This window comes from Gossypium arboreum, chromosome 12 (genome assembly GCF_025698485.1).
Source record: "Gossypium arboreum isolate Shixiya-1 chromosome 12, ASM2569848v2, whole genome shotgun sequence".
Classification (NCBI taxonomy): Eukaryota; Viridiplantae; Streptophyta; class Magnoliopsida; order Malvales; family Malvaceae; genus Gossypium; species Gossypium arboreum.
In genome coordinates, this window is record NC_069081.1 from 24,233,191 (window position 1) to 24,254,917 (window position 21,727).

At 30.6% G+C, this 21,727-nt stretch overlaps 1 non-coding gene across 1 annotated transcript; it reads left to right on the forward strand.

Annotated features, from left to right (window-relative positions):
- The first annotated feature begins 308 nt into the window (after positions 1 to 308).
- On the forward strand, positions 309 to 415 carry LOC128286289 (small nucleolar RNA R71). The gene has a single exon (XR_008276832.1). It is a non-coding gene; the product is annotated as a small nucleolar RNA R71 (small nucleolar RNA).
- Positions 416 to 21,727: the final 21,312 nt, after the last annotated feature.

Consider the following 21,727-nt stretch of genomic DNA (forward strand, 5'->3'; position numbering starts at 1 on the left):
CATTCTCATCACATTGCATCACCAGATTCATTTGGTTAGAAAAATTTAAACCATCAATTTTCTTACCAATAGCTTCAACCTGATTTGCCAACATAAAAATTGTATCAATATCAAAAACTTTGGCTACCTTGACAGGTTTTACTCTCATAACTTGCCACTGATAATTATTTAATGCCATCTCCTTAACAAATTCTTGAGCTACCTTAGGTGTTATGTTATTCAATGTTCCACCAGCTACTGCATCAATCATCTGTCAAGTTGAGAGATTCAAACCATTGTAAAAAGTTTGAACTTAGAGCCATAAATGTAGTCCATGATGATATCACCTTCTCAACAAATCCTTAAATCTCTCTCATGTATCATAAAGATTCTCAATATCAAATTGAGCAAAAGAAGAGATGTTATTCCTCAATTTAGTTGTTTTAGCCGGTAAAAAATATTTTAACAAAAACTTTTAAGTAATTTGAGCCCAAGTCGTGATAAAACCTCGTGGCAATGAATTTAACCACTTTTTTGCCTTGCTCCTCAAAGAGAATGGGAACAACCGTAACTTATGGCATCATCAGTAACACCATTAATCTTGAATGTGTTGCATATCTCTAGAAAGTTACCCAAATGAGCATTCGGATCTTCATCTATCAACCCATCAAATTGGACATATAGTTGTACCATTTGAATTGTGTCCAGCTTCAACTCAAAATTTTTTTAGCAATATTCGGTCTGACGTTACTCGATTCAGCCCCAATTAGAGTGGGCTTAGCATAAATCATACATAGTAGGAGGAGTAGGAGCTGCAGGAAGCTACTGATTATTTTGATTATCACCCATCTCCATAGTAATATATTTTTCCTCTTAATTGTCTACTATATTCTGTTGACTTTGTTGTGCTTCTCTAAACTCTCTATGATTTTTGCGAGCAGTCTTTTCAACTTCACAATAAAAAAAATTAACAATTTCGATGGGTTTCCTCTAGTCATGAACCAAAAGAACCTGTCAAAATAAAACAAAAGCAAAATTAATATAAATAAAAATTAAATTAAAAAATTAGAATGTGTCAAATTAGAATGTAAAAATTAAATTAAAAAAATAAAAATAGCTAAATTAATATAAATAAAATTTTCCTAATATTCTAATCCCTGGCTACGACACCAAAAACTTGATGCTGTCGTAAACCAACTAAAAATCCGACAAAGGCAAGTGCACCTATGAATTAATAGTATAGCTACGGTGAGCAAAAATATCTTTCCCACGAGGACTAAAAGTACTAGTAATTACCGTATTTCTATTATTTAACTGACAAATTGGAGTGATTGATTGAAACTAAAATTAACTAAATTTGTTAACTAAAGAACACGACAAAAAACAAATTAGGAAAATAAACGATTAACAACAAAGAAACGAGACAATACCCAGAAAAGAATTCACCAAGACTTCATCTGTCATTATCAATCTATATTACACAATTTCTTGGCTTAGTATCTTGATCCGTAGAAGTATCTAAATTATGCTAATATCTCTCTTCAAGACTAAGAACAACTAACTCTAGGTTGATTAATTGAAAGTTGTTTCTAATTAAAATGCCTATTGTCGTGTTAACTCGATCTATGGATCCCCCTATTAGATTTGACTATAATCCGATAAATTTATGTCGTCCTATTTATAGGATTGCATGCAATTCCACTCAATTATTCTAGATCTATTCTTAAAAGGGTTTATTCCTCCTCTAATTTAAGCACATCAAACATGTATTAATAGTCTAGAAATATTAAACCAAGAATTAAGCACACATAATTATGAATAAGATCTAATTATTTATTGTGTAAAAATAGAAATCAAATAACATGACCCATCCTAGGGTTCATCTCCTTAGGTATTTGGAAAATTAGTTTATGATAACAAATAAAAATATTCTAAAGACAGTATAACCACAAGAAATAAAGAAAATCATAATAAACTTCAAAGAAATCAAAAGAAGATCTTCAATCTTGATGGAAATATACTTTAAAGTTAGCTTCAATGGTGTTTTTTAAGTTGTTTTCTTAAGTATTCTCTGACGGCTCACTCCCCTCTTTTTATATTTGTCATATATAGGTCTTAAAATGTCTGAAAAATCTAAAAAAATGTGTTTTCCTGCAGGTTTGAAGTGTGATTCACGATTTTCACACGGTCTAGCACATGACCATGTAGCAGTCCGTGTGAATCACATAGTCGTGTTTCCAGCCCGTGTGGAATGGCACAACCCATGTGGCTCCTAAAACTTGCTCTGATTTTTGCCATTTTTTTCTCATTTTGCTCCCAAATGCTCTCCTAAGTATGGAAACATAAATTTAAATAATTAGGAGCATAAAATTCACCATTTTAAATCGAATAATCATCCAAAAATGCATTAAGAATGAGACTAAAACATATTACTTTTGGCATTTATTACAATTTCTTGAATTCAAATCCTGTAAAAGATAAGAATTCTTGCAAAAATTCTCTAAGGCACTGAAGCAAAGTGGAAGCAAAGCGAAAGCAAACTCGTAAAACAAAAGAGGCTAAGAACGAACAAAAAAGCATAGAAAAATAGCGCAACCAATTGTTTGAGTAAATGCTCTCAAAAGTATTCTATTACTTTAAATGTTTACAACTCAATGAATATAAATGAGGAGAAAGACATCTATTTATAGTTGAGCTTCCCTAAAACCAACGATATAGATTGAGTTACATCAATGATCAAGATTTGTGCCTATCTACAATATGAGAGTCCTAAGGGGTTTAAATTCTATACATCTTTATCCTTTAGGATTTACAAAAATTACCTTGTTAATTCTAGTTTTATTGAAATGCTTCACTAAACCACCAATGCTTCAAGTAGATGGGCTTCTTCGTATGTTTTACAAGTTGGACCAATTCAAGTTGCTCAAATGAGCCCCATTTCATAAGTTGACCTCTATGGAATGTTTTGTGCACAATAGTCACAAGCTTTGATTCGTGACCTGTGATACTAGTATTTCATATATCTTATTTAGTATATTGTGTTTCATATAAAATGAACTTAATAATAGTCAATTTATTTTTCCAGCAAATTAAGTTATTATTTTTAAAATGTTATGTAATTTAAATTATTTCATGTAATAATTTTTTAAAAATATTTAACTTTTACCTACAAAACTATCCCTATAAAAAAGATTCAAATATTTTTTTTCTTCATAAGTCAAATTTATACTTTAACATTATTCAAAACTTTATTATTAAAAATTATTAGATATATATTATTTTAAAATTAATAAAAATAAAATTTAATTCTAAAAATTATTTAAAATTAACAAAATTAAGTATTTAAAAATTAAAATTTTATTCCTAAAATTAGAAATTATTAGATATATATTATTTCCAAAATTATTTAGAATTTGATTTTAAAATTAAAAATTAAAAAATATTTCTAATATTTAAAAGTATTAAATATATTTTTTTCTAAAATTAAAATTCTTTAAAATTCTATTCCTAAAATAAAAATAAAAAATACTTTTTAAACTTTATTTCTAAACTTACCTATATAATATGTATTTTAATTTTCTTAATCATTATATATATATATATATATATATATATATATATATGTAGATATTATAACAGTTTTATCTTTAAACTTTTTCCTCAAAATTAAAGCATAAATCATATTCATAATGTTACAAATATATTATCTTTTAAAAATTTAAGTATAGTATTAAATTGTTTGTATCTTTCAATTCATTAATTTCCTATTGTTTGGCAAATTTCCGAAAATATTTTTCAAAAATTTGTTTTCACATATATTAATAAATTATATATATATATTAATAAATTTATATTATAAATTGTTTTTACATATATTGCAATAATTTATTTATAAATAAATAAATCAAATTAAATATATAATAATACTCAATTATTAAGATAGAATATTAACCGTCATAAATTGAAAAAACCAAAGTCAAAAAGTTATTTGTAATTGTGTTATAAAAAATAAAAACAAGGATTGAATAATTATAAATTAACTTCCAAACCACAATTAATACTAGAAATTAATTATATTATCCAAATATATAATTAGTATTACACCACATAATAACAACAACATTGTCCAAGTGCATAACTAATATTACACCACATTAAAAGTATCAATATCTTCAACATTGAGAAAATTTTTGAAGCCAAATTTTTCTATGCTACTTACTTTTAATTAAAAAAGCTTTGGTCTCAAATTCATGACTCACTAGATAATCAAATACAGAACACAGGAAGTCATCATCAAATCCTTCTACCTCCATTGACATCACTTCTTCGTAAAGATGTGGTTTCTTATCCGCAGTAAATTGTTCCAAAGCATTAGCAATTTTGCCAAGTTGTTCACCCACAAATTTAATTTTTTCATCAACGACACTTTCTTGAGCATTTTTTCTTTTATGTTTGGATGTGCCAGATGAAGATACTTTTGTTCTTACCTCTTCAATCTCTTCATTATCGCAGTCTATAGGCACTGAATCTTGGTTATCATCATCCAAATCTATGTCAGCAAATGTTCTGGCAAAACTCCCTGTTGCCATATCTTTGCCAACAACCAAAGCCATTTCATCATAATGATCAATGCTTTTATTCAAAAAATGGTTCATACTTCTTGTGTGCCTATTGGATATTATACACAATTAGAATAACAAGTAAAAAAGAAATTGAAATATACTTAACATATATATACATATATTACCATCACTGCTGCATCATATGTCGCTCTATCACATGTGATCATTTTCATGTTATCATCCCATCCAAAACCACTTTCACCTCGAATTGTGCATATAATCTGCCACTATTATTTTATAGTCCTCAAATGATTTTCCACATGCTTCTCATCTCATTGGACTTGAAATCTTTCTGAAATAGCTTCGGCATCTCGATTAATAGAAACTACTTTGAAAGAGTTAGAAGGCTTATTTCCTTTCTGGGCCTCCTCTGTTAGAATTTCAAGAAAAAGATGTTCCATCGGTTTTGTCCACCTGAATAGCTTGGAGGTCCCTTCTTTTTTTCCCTTACCCATTCTACATTAATAATTGTCATTGTCAATCATTTCAATATCCAACAACCTTAAAACATAATAAATTCAATATGTAACAAATTCAAGACACAATAATTTCAAAATCCAACAAACTAAAATTTCAATATCATTATCCAACCAACATTAATAAAAAAACAATTTTAATACTAAAACATACAAAACATAGAAACAATAACCCTAAGCCATAAACCTACCTAATATTTCTAGCCATGTAATCAGTCCACATAGTTTTTGCAATTTCGTCTCTCTTAGCAGACCATTCTCTTGCTTCTTCTCTTTCTTCTCGCTCCGTAAGAGTTGGTATTATCAAATTAGGTTCAGGCTCCTCGTATAATCCTTGATTAAGTAAATCACTAGGATCAACTCCCATTATATGATTATGAATGATACAACAAGCCAAAACTATATCTACTTGAGTCTGAAAATTCCAAAATGGTTCAGCATCTAATACATGAAACCGTTTCTTCAAAATCCCAAAAACACGTCCAATAGTGATTCGCAATGATGAATGATGAAGATTAAAGAGTTCCTTTGCATTTTCAGGCCCCTGAGCACTAAACTTTTTTAAATGGTATCGGACACCACAATATGGGGTAATATATCCATTTCAGATGCCATATCCAGCATCAACAAGATAATATTTACCTACAATATGACAAAACATAACTATTACTAATAAATTATGAGTTTACTAGAACTATTTGGTATTTAATGTTTTATAATTCTTACCTTCCAGAATTCTTAATCCTCTTGGGCTTGAAAGTGCATCACTTAAAATACGAGAATCATGTGCATTACCTTCCCAACCAACTAGAACATAGGAAAATTTCAAATCAAATGTAATGGCAGCCAATACATTTTGTGTCGTCCCCCCTTTACGGCTACGAAATCTTCTTTGGATGCTAAGTGGAATGGATGCACGAAGATGAGTTCCATTTAATGCTCCAATACAATCTTTAAAATAAGGATAAAACCTTGGATTGTTTCTGATTTCACTAGGAGTTGACTCATCAGGTAATCTAATAACTAGCTTATACAATTTCAAAATAACTCTCAATACAACCCTAAAGTAATGGTGAATTGTCTTAATTGATCTATAATATCTAGATCCAATCACTCGAAACCTTATATTATTATCAATTATATGTAAAAATATAACTACTTGCTCCCTTATATTCACCGATTTAGTTGACTGTAACAAATTATTTCTACTAAGAATATCACACAAATTAAAAAAGGCTATCGGTCTCATCCTTATCATGTCAATACAATGCTGGTCACCACTATATAAAATACTATTAATATAATTTTCTCTTTCATAATCTCGATTCACATGAGGGTGAGAAGCAATTTCCTTCCTAGTTTTTAATTTTTTAATCCAGAGAGCCCCAAAAGCTAAAACTGAAACCACACTCTGACAATTGCATTTTGATCTTAATTACGATCCATCTACACAAAATAATGCCACACAAATATTACTAAAGTTACCATGACTAAAGTGCATACATACATAAATGAAAGTTTCTCAAGCAATGACTCAAGCAATGACTAAAGTTACCATGACTAAAGGGAATGGAATTAACAAACCAACCCCAACTTAAATAATAACAAAAAAAAGGCATAATTTAAGGCATATTCATCACAAACTGTAGTACCCAATAGAACAAATTTTGCATCCTACACATATTTCTGATTATTGGCTAATCATAATAGCTGCGAAATTCGTATGCTAGAAATTGTCATATATATTTAAAAAAAAGAGAAAAATATGCTAAGTTCATGAATTTGAACGTAAAAGGTATAAAATTTAATCAACATATACAATTACTACAATGCAACATGTGGCAGGAAAAATATATTTTAAAATCAATTTTTTATTCAAATTAAAAAAAAAGCATTTGACTACAAAATTCAGGCATTTGCAATTTCATTTTCTATTCCTAAATAAAGAAAAGGAAAAGAATTTTTTTTTCAATGTTGCTAACTAAACATGTTTTGTTGATCCTTTTCTTTTCTTTTTTTTCCAAATATGTAACCTAATATACTATTTTATTTACCAATAATAAATTTAAAAATAACATTTTCAATATAACATTATTATAATTTTTTTAATAATAAAAATGGTTGAGGAGATTATTATTATCTAACCCTTTCAACATAACCAAAGGGTTATCGAGAGCTAAAATGAGCAGTTTGGGAGGTTTAATCTTTGTAAAGAAATTAAAATCTATCTCCAATTCTTCTACTGTTAATATAAAAGGCCATAGTAGTAATATCACAACAAACATTGACTTTTGATTAGAATTAGAACAAATGTGACAATTGGATTATTTGTATAATCACAAAATGTATCCTCATAGCCGGCAATGGAGTGGTTAGTTTTCATACAAATTGAGATGTGTTTAATAAATATTAATCTATAAAAGCTGTCTATTTTAGTTGGATGATATCAACATGTTTGATCCATTTCCTTTGTGGGAAAAAGACTTTGCAACATTTTAGGTGGCTATTATTATTAATGTTGCTTCCTTGCTTCTACCTACAGTTCCCGACTATTTTCATTCAAAGGAAAAATTGCTTTTGAAGGCTTAAATTGTGATTGCTCAAACCGTAAGGAGGAAAAACATAAAAAAATTAAAAAAAATTCTGCACAACCCCAAAATCGTCATTTCACTTCTCAACCAGGCAATATACTAACATAAACTAGATTCTTATAATTGAATGTGTTTGATGCACATAAAGCACAACAGTTCCTGCAATTCTCTTTTGAGTGAGGTGCCATTATCTTAAAGCCATTTTGTTCCTTAAACATTTGTACAATATTTATGTAAAATGTAATTGTATATGCAACAAGACAACCATTGACATTGCTTCAGAGAGAAATACAATTGAATGCCAAAAACAAGGCAGTGAATATTTCTTTTTCTCTTTAAAATCATCCTAAAAACCCAATGGATCAAAGATGTACAGTCTTTTCTTTTGCTCATTGATCACCAAATTCTGTATTCCCTATAAACAGGATAATCTTTGTACAAAAAAAAATGAAATCGATAAAGAAGAACCAACCTAAGGTACAGCAACATGGGTTTTAACGAGATTACAAAGCATGGGTTTTATGTAATGTCAGGTGATAATATAAGAAGCCTATTTAACAGTGCTTCCCTAAGGAATTACCGAGTCGTAATGGCTACAACTCGTAGGTAAAAGCAAGGAAGTAACATTAATAATAATAGCCACCTAAAATGTTGCAAAGTCTTTTTCCTACTAAAAGGAAATGGATCAAACATGTTGATATCATCCAACTAAAATAGACAGCTTTCATAGATTAATATTTATTAAACACATCTCAATTTGTATGAAAACTGACCACTCCATTGTCGGCTATGAGGATACATTTTGTGATTATACAAATAATCCAACTATCACATCTGTTCTAATTCTAATCAAAAGTCAATGTCTCTCAAGATAATGGGAGTCATCTTTTGGCTAATTTGGGTCCGTCTTCTTCTACATCATTTTTCTTAGATAATGATAGTAATATTTCTGCAGTGCCTAAGACTGATATAGCGACTATTTCTCACCTAGTAAACATGCCACCTGAATTACTACATATGAATAACCCACCTACACTATCAACTACTGATACTAAGCTTTCCCTTTCATTGCCTACCAAAAGCAATTCAATTGTAGGGCCTCATGTTTCACATTTCAAGGTTGTTAATCCTAGCTATGTTGGGATGCCATTTGGTAATTCATTGAGGGGTTAGGTCCCTCAGGATAAGAAGGATGAGATTATTTTGAAGCAGGTACCGAGGGTGCGGGAACTGCAAAATTAGCTCCAAGAGTGGACAGAGTGGTACCAAAGATTTGAAAGAAATTGTGATGGCTGAAGTGACTGTGAGTTTGGTTATGGAGAAATTAACAAGTATGCTTAGTAAAGATGTGGAATTTCTAAGAGGTATCCATGAAGAAGTTGAAGACATTAGTTACAATGATGGAAAGGTTGATACTGTAATGACTGAAAAAAAAAAAACCTTTCTCTACTGCTCGCAGAGACTTAAACATGTATTTCATGAAATTTGTCTCAAACATAAACCCAACATAAAAATCTAAAATAATATTGCAACGACAAAACCCTGAATCGATGAATTTACCCAAACCCAGAAAAAAAAGAACAAGAAGATGCCATACCTTAGAAAGAGAGATTTGCATTTGCCTGAGAAATGAGATTTGCCTTTGCCTGAGAAAGAGAGAAAAAGAGGAATGAGATTTGCAGAAAGAAAGAAAGAAGATGAAGAACGGAAGGAAGGGAGAAGGATTTTACCCAGATGAAGAAAGAGATGGAAAATGTATTACGGAAAAAAATCTATAAGACATTTTCCCTAAAACAGCATTGATTTTACCCGTGTCTTATAAAATATTTTCCAAATGTAAAATATTTTCATGCTTCCAAAAACCGTAAAACCAGGAAAAATTTTTCTGGAAATTTTTTTCCTAGTAAACAAACAGAGCCTTAAACACTAAACAACAGTCTGCACACTCAACATTGAAAAGCTCAATTGTGCTAACAAAACCAAATTCATAATATAAAGTCATTGAACAACAAGGGCATATACTAAGGAATAATGCAACATCAATCAATGACAGTCCATATAATCAGTATAACATCATTTACCATCATCTAGCAAATTTCTTTATTGACAACGCAAAAGGCTATCTCAAATCAAAACCACTTTAGCAATGTTACTAGGTATCAACATAATTTCATATACCATAATTTTCCAGTCAATTTCATCATCTCAACATGAATTCGTATTGAAATTTTAACCGCTATTAATCAATTATGGAATCGAGTATGGATATATGGAACCCTAACACTCCACAATATTGTACACAAGTGCCAAATGGACATAAATGCTTTAATGCATGTAAAATCACGTTTTTCCTTGACACTCATGAATAATGCATACATGTGTTAATGTAAATGCGCACAAGTGTCCAATGAGATACACACAAACGTCAAATACTTCTTCCTACACAAAACATGTAACACCCCGAACCCGAGACCATCGCCGGTGTCGGACACGAGGGGTTAACAAGCCAAGTTCACATATTTTGCCCCCCCCAATTTGACATTTCCAGTCAGGCTGGAAAACTGCGTCACCGTCGTCTTAAAAATCATATCTCGAGTTTCAAAACTCGGAAACTGGTTTCGTAAATTTTCCCTGAATTTAGACTCATATATCCATCCATGGATTTATTTCTAGAATTTTTGGTCGGGCCAATTGGTACAGTTTATTAGTTAAAGTCACCCATGTTACAGGGATCGACTGCTCTGACCTTCACGCGTTATAACTTGAATATCTCTCTGTACAGGGCTTTAATACTGGTGCCGTTTGTTTCTAATGAAACTAGACTCAAAATGGAATCTGTACATATAAGGAATGACTCCTAATTCTTTCTGGATAATTTATAGTAAATTTTTAAAGTTGCGATAGGGGACCCAGAAACCGTTCTGGCCCTGTCTCACAATAGCTTTAATATCTCTTAACATGTAACTCCTATGACCATTTCGTTTCTTCCATATGAAAATAGACTCATCAAGGTTCATTTACATAGCTTATTCACTATTTAATACCATTCCTACAAATTTTGGTGATTTTTCACATTCACGTCACTGCAGCTGGCAGCATCTGTTTTAAGGTAGGTCTTACCTATTTTGTAGTCTCCATGAACCAACTAGTCTTGCCATACATAGGTTCATATATGATCATTTTAACCATACCAATGGCTGATCATGTGACCAACATTCCCATCTCCAATCCATAATCACATCATGACACCATATATATATATACAAACCGCAAATAGTCTAAGTTCAGTACTTCACTTTTACGAGCCATTTTCGCATGGCCGTACACATATACATCACAGCATATTTAAACCAACAAGGGTAGTCCTATACATGCCATTTCAAAGTTCAACCAAAATTTATACCAAAATAGAGGCGTTGATAGTGTGGATGACTTCGACTTTAATGATCCCGAATCCGATTGCTATCGGCGTAATCTATAAAACAGAGAGCCAAAGCAACGGGTAAGCATTTTTATGCTTAGTAAGTCTCAAGGAATAAAATCAGCTTTAATTTAAGCAATACATTCACATAACCAAATGCATCATTTCATTAATACACATTCTCATAATCATTCTTACTTCACACTTCATCATTATATACTTTCACAAAGTATCAACCATTCCAATAGCTGAAATTCGTTAGTCGATTGAGCGAATGTTGCTCAAATATGTCGACTTTCCAATGCACATATAAACGTACCTTATTCTTTGGGCTTTTCGAGCGTACTAATTGAATTTATTACAGCAACCAACACTCACCTCCAGCCCAAGCTTCTTCGGAATACAACCGGATATATCCACGTGCACGAATGCCTTCGGGTCTTAGCCCGGATAGAATGACTCGCACGAATGCCTTCGGGTCTTAGCCCGGATGTAGCCACTAGCACAATTGCCTTCGGGTCTTAACCCGGATATAATTTCCAGCATAATTGTCTTCGGGGCTTAGCCCGGGTATCATTCAATTTCTCATGCACACATACATCAATAATCATTGGACATACATATTTCATTTTCGTTACTAAGGCTCAAACACAATTATAATCACTAGCATAATCGCCTTCGGGACTTAGCCCGGTATCATTCAATACTCATACACACATAAATCAATAATCAATACATCCATATTTCATTCCACATAATTCAATTAAGGTCACTTCTTGAGGACTTACCTCGGATGTTGTCGAACGGCTTTTACGGCTATTCGATCACTTTTTCCTTCCCCTTGTCCAATTGTGGCCCTCTAAGCTCTTGAGCTAATTCAAACAAATTCAATTTATTAAAACCTCATTGTGCTAGCTTATGGCGAATATGACAAGGAGTTTAAATGGTCAAATGGCCACCCTTTAGCTTGAATACACAATGGTCATGCACATTTTATACTACATCAAGCAATTCAATACAATTCATTCGGGCATCAAGGAAAAGCTAAGGCCTTCAATAGGCTACCTAAGGCCGAATATACATGTCCATGTTGAGGCCAATTATGCACTTAATACCACACAAAAACAGCATGCATTTTACTAGTTAATGCTTTGCATGTTGTAGCTCAAAACTTATAATATAGCATCAAGCACTCATATGTGTGCTAGGTCGAATGTGCTTGCAATTTCACAAGCATTCTTCAACATCTTCTTCTTTAAACAAACATATTCATCACTTACTTCATAGCCAAAACATCATGTGCAAACATATATATACATATATGAGCATGGCGAATTTCAAGGTGTCCATAGCCATCTAAAACACAAATTTTAACTAACATGCAAGAAGCATGAACCATGCTCATGAATGCATCATGGCGAATACATCATAATCATGCCCTTTTATCTTCAATCATGGTTAAACAAAAAGAAAACTCAAAGTCTTACTCAAGATGGCTACAAAGAAATTTCAAGAGTAGACAATCCATCATTGCATGCATCATCATCAAGCTTCACACTTAACATGCAATGGCTTTATCACAATACCAACCTTGACCAAATACCACTTCCATGGCATAACAAGGATTTGAACCATGGCTAACATGAACATCAAGTTGGCAACTAAAACATGCATGAATCTCATGACACAACCTCATACATACCTCAATCTTGATGCAAGTTTAGCCAAATATCCTTCTAGATCTCTTCTAAACAAAGGAAATGAAGCAAAAATCTCTTCTTCCTCTTAGTATTTTTGGCCAAAAGGAGAGAACAAGGATGAACAAATTTTTGTTTTCTCTTCTTGGTTGCACGGCAATGGGGAATGCTACTCTCTCACACACATTTTTTTTCATTCTTTTCTTACCCATGCTTATTTGTTTATTATTTCTCCCTAATGCCCAACAAAACATGTTTCATGACATGTTTAGCCCATATCTCTTTGTCATGGCGGCCATCACTTGTAAAAGGGAATTTGACATGCAAGTCCATTATTTTGCATGCATGCTTTAATTAGTCATCACACATTTCCCTATCGTACTTTCAAAGTTCACTACTAAGTCCTTTCTTGTGGAATTCACCTTTATAACACTAAATCAATCATCATAAAATGTCATACATGAGCACACACATATTATAGGCATCAAAATAAATTTTTAATTATTTTTATGTCTCGGTTTTGTGATCCCGAAACCACATTCCGACTAGGGTCAATTTTGGGCTGTCACAAAACACAAATCCTAATACATATTAACTATACCCAAACTATTTCCAACATTTTTAATAGGACATTTATTATTAAAATGTTTCTTAATAACACCTACATCATAAAAAAACCCACCACATGTACGTTAAGTAAACCCAAAAATAAATAAATTTATAAGCATTTCTATAAGATCCTCATTACACCATGAATGCATACATACTAACACATTATGTCAACAACCATCATTAATATTCAAACCTAAATTAAGTTACTTAATTAAAATTATACTACAAAATTAAATTGAGCTAGCATAAATCGAAAACAGTCAAATTTCAATAACTTTCTCCTTCCTTTTTGCCTTGGAGGATTCAACCACTTCTTTCATGAAAACAATAAAATATGACTATAGAAACATAACTAAACCATAAATCCGCCTAAAACTATTGATGAAATACAATTTGATAAGATGAAAAGTTGATTGTTTCTATTTGAAACTCAAGAGAACTTTAATCTAACCTATCTAAACTGAAAACCTAACTTTAGAATCAAAATGAAGGACTCTTGAACACTCAAAATCCACCACATAGACACACACTCTCTCCCTCTCTCCCCCCTCTCTCTCTCTACTCGTAAAATTGCAAAAAATGAGAAAATAATAGAGATAAAATCAAAAAACAGTTATCAATGGAGAAAAATAATAGATTAGGATTAAAAAAAAACTTTACATTGCTATAAAAATAAGGATTAAATCAACAAATCAAAAGATCAACAACTCATCTTTTCCAAAGCTAACGTGAATTGCCAAGAAAAAATAAATAGGATGTTCAAAATCTTGATTGAAAATTATTATTTAATGAAAGATCTTAATGGAAAGTAAACTCACCTTAAGATTTGATTCAATAGAAATCAAATGTTAAAATTGAGAATGTAAAAAAAACTTGAGAGATTTTCAAAGAATATTTATGGTTTTTGGAAAACTCTTATTGCCAAAATGAATGAAGACAATAGTTCCCTCCTAATAAATTTTCATAAGGGGAATTTTCCTATGAAGGACATGGGCTTATTACCAATTAAGGATCTCTCCTACCTTAAATCATAGTTTCTAATTTTTTCACATTGACCCCTTCAATTTTTCTAGCGTTACAATCTAGTCCATATGCCTTACTCTCTAAATTCTCAGTATTAGACAACTAATAATTCTAATTACCAATCATTTACTATTTACCAAATCTCTAAACTATTACCATGCTCATTCCTAGAAACCTCTCGACTTGACTTCCCAAAATGGCTCAAATTAAGAAATTCGGTTAAACCAATTTTTTTATACCAACAAAAAGTTTGTGCCATTACATGAATTATTTCAAATTTAAATTATTTTGAGTTCAAATTGATGAATTGAAGTTAATTTTTTACGACCAAATTGGGTTATTATGAATCTTTTTAGTTTGAGTAAAATTTGACGAGGTATACTTCGAATATATATATATATATATATTAAAATGGTAGAGAATATTTGAGTTTTGCCTAAGCCTATATTTATTTTGGACTAAAATAAAGGAAGACAAAGCAACGAAAGAAACACATTTTGTTTTGTATTTAATTAAGGGACAGTAAATGGAATCGAATATGCCTTATTTTTTTTCAAATTTTTATTTACTATAATTTGAGTGAAAGCCATGGGAAGTGAAAGTAATTTTTCTTTCAATATATGAAAAATCATTTTAACCTGTTAATATTTTACCTAAATTATTCTACAAAATATGATATAACTAAAAGAACATTATAATTAATTATTTCATTTCTTTTCCACGGTTTAATCGAACAAAATTCGTAAAAGTTTCTTTATTTTACTAATTATCCCAACAAAATTCACATATATCATTTATTTTTCTTAACCTTTCTTTTCATTTTATTTCTTATGCATTACACTTATTTCTTTTAAAATAATTTACAAAACTCACTTAATAATTTTCCCAACTAATCCATAATAAATGTGAAAAAAAAGAAAATTAAATTGATGAATCAAAATAAGCAATGCCATTTTAAAAAATTAATTATTAATTGATATTATAATCCAATTCAATTTAATTCGATTTAATCATAACCCAACAACTATAATTTGTTTAACAAGAACTTGAATTGAACCAAATTCAAAATTATTTAAACCTAAACAATCTAAATTTGAAATGATCCAAACTCAAATTATTCAAACAAATAAATTAAAATTACACAAACCTGATCTAAAACCTAACAAATTCAAACAACCTGATCCCAAACTTACTCGATCTAAAACAAATCAAACCAAAAATAGTTCAAATTCAAAATAAACCAGTCCAAACAAAAATAACCTTAAAATTTTAAAACTTGAATAACCCATTTTACCCCAATCTAATATAAATTTTAAAATTCAAACTCTGCAACTATTACTGACGTACTGTCTAAGGTGCAACAGCTTTGGGTAACATTAAATCCTCTCTACGCACACAAAAGATATAGAAAATATTTAAACCGATGTCATTTAAAGATGAAGAAATTCAAGATCGCGGTAGCTAAAAATCATCTAATGTTGTATAAATTTAGTGAATAATTTGACTACAAAATCATTTTCATGGACAAAAACTCTAGGAAATGGGACCCAAAAAGTACATCTTAAATATATATTTATATAATCTGTACATGAATCCGTCGATCTATGTTTCATTTCAATGTTTCCTATGGGAAAACACATTATATTGTTCCTGTCGGATTATTATTGTGTATTTGATGCTGATTCGATGAACCATTCACTGTCGCAAGTTGAGTTGAGTACTTTAAGGACATTGGTCAAATACCAATTAGTTTAATTTACCTTTCAGATTTCATTTAATTGCTATTAGACCAACTGATTAATATTTATAAAATAAGAGATTTTGATTGCTTACTTCGAAAATTTTTTAAAATTGTAGATTCTTACTTAAAAATTAATCTATTGTAAATTGATGAAAATAAAATATGATTTAAATTTAACTCACTTTCTGAGTTACAATATCAATCTTATACTTCAATTTAAATCACTTTCTCATTCAGCCTTTCTCCCTAAAAATGTTATTATAAACTGATAAAAAATAGTTTACTTACAAAAATATGCACTGAAAATCAATTCATCATTGAACAAGTTAAGTGCTCTCCTTTTCATGCATTAGACCTAAACAAGCCATCTTATATATAAGCATAACGTGGCCCGTTAAGATACAATCAATGTGAATATCTACTTCTTCGAAAATAACTTTCAAGTATGTCTTCAATAAAGAGTATATTGACACAAATATTCTTGAACATCAAATTCCTTGAAGATCAAATCTATTATTTATGAGAACTTTGATCACATTGAAAGTCTTGACATAATCCTTGCTTTGCTTGATTATTATACAATATGTTTTCAATAATAGGCTACTAAAAGTCTTCAAAGATAAACATTTAAAAGTTCCAAACAAATTTTTGTGAAAGCATATCAACTAAATAAGACAAGTTATAATAGTAAAATAGATGTTACTTAAGTTGCAATTGTTAGATTTGTAAAATAAATCTAAAAATAAAATTAAATAAACCAGGATCTATCATGTCAAATCATCAAGAATAAATCAAGAACAAAACTAGATGCCGAAGCGTACCTAAATCCATGAATTCCTTGAAGTTTTACTAGATATTGGGGATATCATCTTCCAAATTAGCACACAAGAAATTCAGAGAATATCTGCTCTCTCTTTCCTAATGATAGGATATTAGAAAAGATATCTTGTGTATAATTTGGGGACCATAATCCTAATATTTATAACCTTGGCATATTAGTTCTAATCAAATTCTAATTAGCCCATCATTAATTAGAATTTGATTAGAACTCAATTACTAGAGTATCTACACATATTTGACCCCATACTTTATTTAATAACTAAAGTCCAATAAAATTTTAACCAAATTAGATCACTTTTAATTTGGGCTAACCTATCATGATAGTAAATAATAACATGTAATTACCCTTATTATATATGTGATGTCCATATTTTCTAGCAATCTCCCACTTGGACCACATATATATACTAATTACTGTATAATTACATGTCATTATATAACCTTATGAGCTCAAAATTTTACTATCATATCCAAAAGGTATTCTGAACAATCTCGTCCATTAATTATGTTAACATAGAACCAAGGCAACTTTCGTTACATATATCGTAACTAAATCCATCCATGATCACGTATATTAACACAACCAACTGACATAGATCAATGGATGTGTAGCATGAAAATTACATGCAATATGATCTAAACATGTCTATTTCCATCTGGTCCTTCTTGGTGAGATCAAACCTTACTAAAATCAGAGTGTGAATAATCTAAATAAACTTAATTTCTGCAGAAAATAAACTTAATATCTTTAAACTGAAATAGCTGAAAATGTGTCTATAACATAAAAGCATTTAAAAATACAAACTCCCACTAAAACCAAATATCTTTTAAATGACATTACACCTATATGAATAGTGTGCTCCTATAAAACCTTAGGTGTAGTTCCTTAGTAAGCGGATCCGCAATCATGGAGTTTATCCTAATATGCTTTATAAGCACCTAACCACTCTAAACTTTTACTTTAACAACCAGGAACTTAAAGTCTATGTGTTTTTACTTTGATGTGTTCCTGTTGCTATTGGAATAAAAGACTGCAATTTGTTTTCACAATTTGCACCTTAGTGAGAAAACCTTGTATCCATATTCCATCAAAATTGGAGTCTATATACCTGATGATCTCCAACTGGTTAGACCTCTGATATATGAGAATGTGATCTTTTGTTCTCTAAAAACACCTTATAACCCTCTTGGATGCTATCTAATAGTCCAAACAAGGGTTACTTAAAATATCTGCCTAACATCCCAACAGTGTACACAATATTACAATGTATACAAACCTGAACATATGATACGAACTCAGTTGATGTGGTTTCGAGTCGTATGTATGTGCCCAATCTAGAAATTGAGTAAGTTTGATTCGTTACAAGAAAAGGCTAAAAATGGATAGAAGATAGGTTCAAACAAAGGTTCAAAGAATGTTTAGAGAAGAAATTGTGAAAGAAAAAGTGTCGTCGAGTTCTCAAAAAAAGAGACCTAGGTAAAAGAGAAAGAATTTGAAAATGAGTTAGAAAAAGAAACGAGTGAAAAAGACAAGAGAGAACAAGAAAAATTGAGGAATGTCTTTACTAAGAAACATGTGATTTTTCCTCTGTAACACCCCTAACCCGTATTCGTCGCCAGATTGGGGTTACGAGGTATTACTAGTCAAGACACAAATTCAACCAATCACATGCATATACTTGCACTAACTTTTAAACCAATCAATTATTAATATGAATAGTCGATTTAATTATTAACGTTACATAGCCGATTGTAACTTGGATACAACTAATAGAATGTATTAAAGCATACATACTGCATTATACATCAATTGCAAACTAAAATTCATATATAAATAGAACTTACAAAATTGAGTACACTTAATCATTTCAATTTCACTATATCATAATCGGCTCTTTTGCACTAGTACCTGTTCAATCAACTTATACTATAATTAAAGAACTAACTCACACACTACTCGGCTTTCATTACTATTGTACAAATCACTAATTAATTGGTCATTTTTCTTTCAATGCATTTAGCCGAATACAAATGTGTTTAACAAACATGCCTTAACAGTTGTTCTTTTCCAACTTTATTCAATCACTTTATAAGTCTATACCTATTTTTATTGTGCACAATAAGCACACACCGAATATACCTCATATAAATAACATGCATTTTTATTTATTAATGCATAACATGTTATATCACAATACACATCCCCTATTAATACATAATCAAGCAAATGATCAAACATCATCATATATATATACCTTAAGATAAGATACATATCAAGTCATTTCATCATATATATAAATATTTATATAAGCAAATGCCGAATCATAAGTTAGTCATATCCATCTCATATACCTTTATCTTATATCCGAATGTACAGTACATTATTATATAATTTTCAAACCAATTCACATTACAATTCATACTTCACAAGAGTATGTCATTAACTACAAATAGATATATATATATTCAAAACATGAATCTCACATACCATACAATGAGCATATCAAGACAAACTTATATCATGTTCGGACGTAACCAAACAACCCTTAATGCCATATCACATATAACACATTGACCAATACAACAATCAAAATTTAAATAATCCTTTATCTATGCATACCATAACAGAATCAACCCAATGCACACATTCAAAATCACCAAGCAACTTCGACATTCAAAATAGATGTCACAAGTACCACTCCACCATGACATATTGCATAATAACCAAAAAGAACTTAAGTCATAGTCCAACAAAACCGAATTTAAGCATGTAAGTTAAGCCATTTTCGCATGGCCTTTATACATACACTTTTCAAAATAAACCAACTCCAAAGCTAGCCTATACATGCCATAGATTTGATAGTTCACTTAGAAAGGTACAGAAAACAGTCGATAGTGTGATTGACTTTGCTGACGATTCCTGAGCTCGTAACTTGAATCCAAAATCTATAAAACAGAGTAAACATGAGCACACAGAGTAAGCTATCATAGCTGAGTAAATCATAAGCAAATAAACAACCCAATGATACAAATAACTCATTTAAAATAACCGAATTACATTAACATTACTGTGCTTAATATCAAACTTACTAATTTCATAAATAAAACATTCTCATAGATATTTTCCCACCTTGGCAGAATGCTTACATAGTCAACTTAAGTAATTATCATTCAACTTTCAAAGCCAGTATGCTTTTAGATAACCAAATATTAATACACTTATAAACACAAGCTCAAGTATCATAATATGACATCATGTACACAGATTACTTAAATGGTCGAATATATATATGGTCACATATATACACATAACCATGAGTCAATTCCATAATTTTGATACCATTTATTCAAAAACAGAATACACTTACCAAATTCATATATATCCTTCTTTTGCATCACACATAATTTGTAAAAACTATCAAGTACATACTTACCTTATTACTAGTAGCCATCAAGCTAATTCATACCTGGCCATTTAGCTCGTTTTACACATCCAATCATGACTTACCTTTGCCCGATGAACCATTTGGAATTGGGTAGGACACTTAGATAATCACACATATATCATACAATGCCAACGTCCCAGACGTGGTCTTACATGTAATCACATATCGATGCCACTGCCCCAGATAGGGTCTTACTCGCACACAATATCGGGATCACATATCGATGCCATGTTCTTACTTGGATGTCACATGTCAGAATCATATGTCATGACATATGTATCCTAACTATTCCTAAGGTTCATATGAGGCTTTCGGATGTCGTAACTCGGTCGAAACGAATACACGAAAATGGTAACTAAGCTTATACACATTCGACTATAGCATATAAATATTCACGTATTTCGATTCAGCATATATTATTTGCATTTAAGTAAAATTAAGTACGTTTATTTGCTTATAAACTTACCTCGGACGATGTAAAACGGAACGGGACGACTTGTCGACAACTTTCATTTTCCCCCGATCCAAACCCGATTTCTTTGGTTCTTGATCTAAACATATTCAAATTAAACTTATTCAAACATATTTTCATTCAATTTAGTCCAAAAACACATAAATGGGCAAATTATCATTTTACCCCTAACATTTACACTTTTTACAATTTAGTCGCTATTGCACAAAACACAAAATATGCAAAATTTCAACACACCCATGTTAGGCCGAATCTTACCCATATTCATACAAGTCCATATGTTTCATTTACTTCACATTTTAGTCCCTCAAATTATTATTTTTTCAATTTAGTCCTAATTACTCAAAATCACCAAAAACTCCAATACAAAACATGTTAATCCAAAACATATCTTTCATATTTCATCATCAAGCAACAAAAATCAAAAGCTTTCAACAATGGCATAACTCAAAATATTCACCAAAATCAAAAATTCAAGCATGGGTTTGCTAGTACTCGAAGCAACGATATCAAAAACATAGAAATTATCAAAAATATAGCTAAACACATACCTTAATCAAGCTTGAGAAGCAGCCGAACCCTAACTTCTTTTCTTTTTCCTTTTTGTTTAAGTTTCGGTTAAGAGGAAAATATAATGAATATGACTTTAGTTTATGTTTTATTATAATATATGTTAACACATAACTTAATTACTTATTTATCCTTTACAATAAAATATCAAACAATTATAAACAAGGGCACTGTAGTCCATCACACATGATTATGGTTTATTTACAACATAAATCCTTCAATTTAAAAAGCCACTAG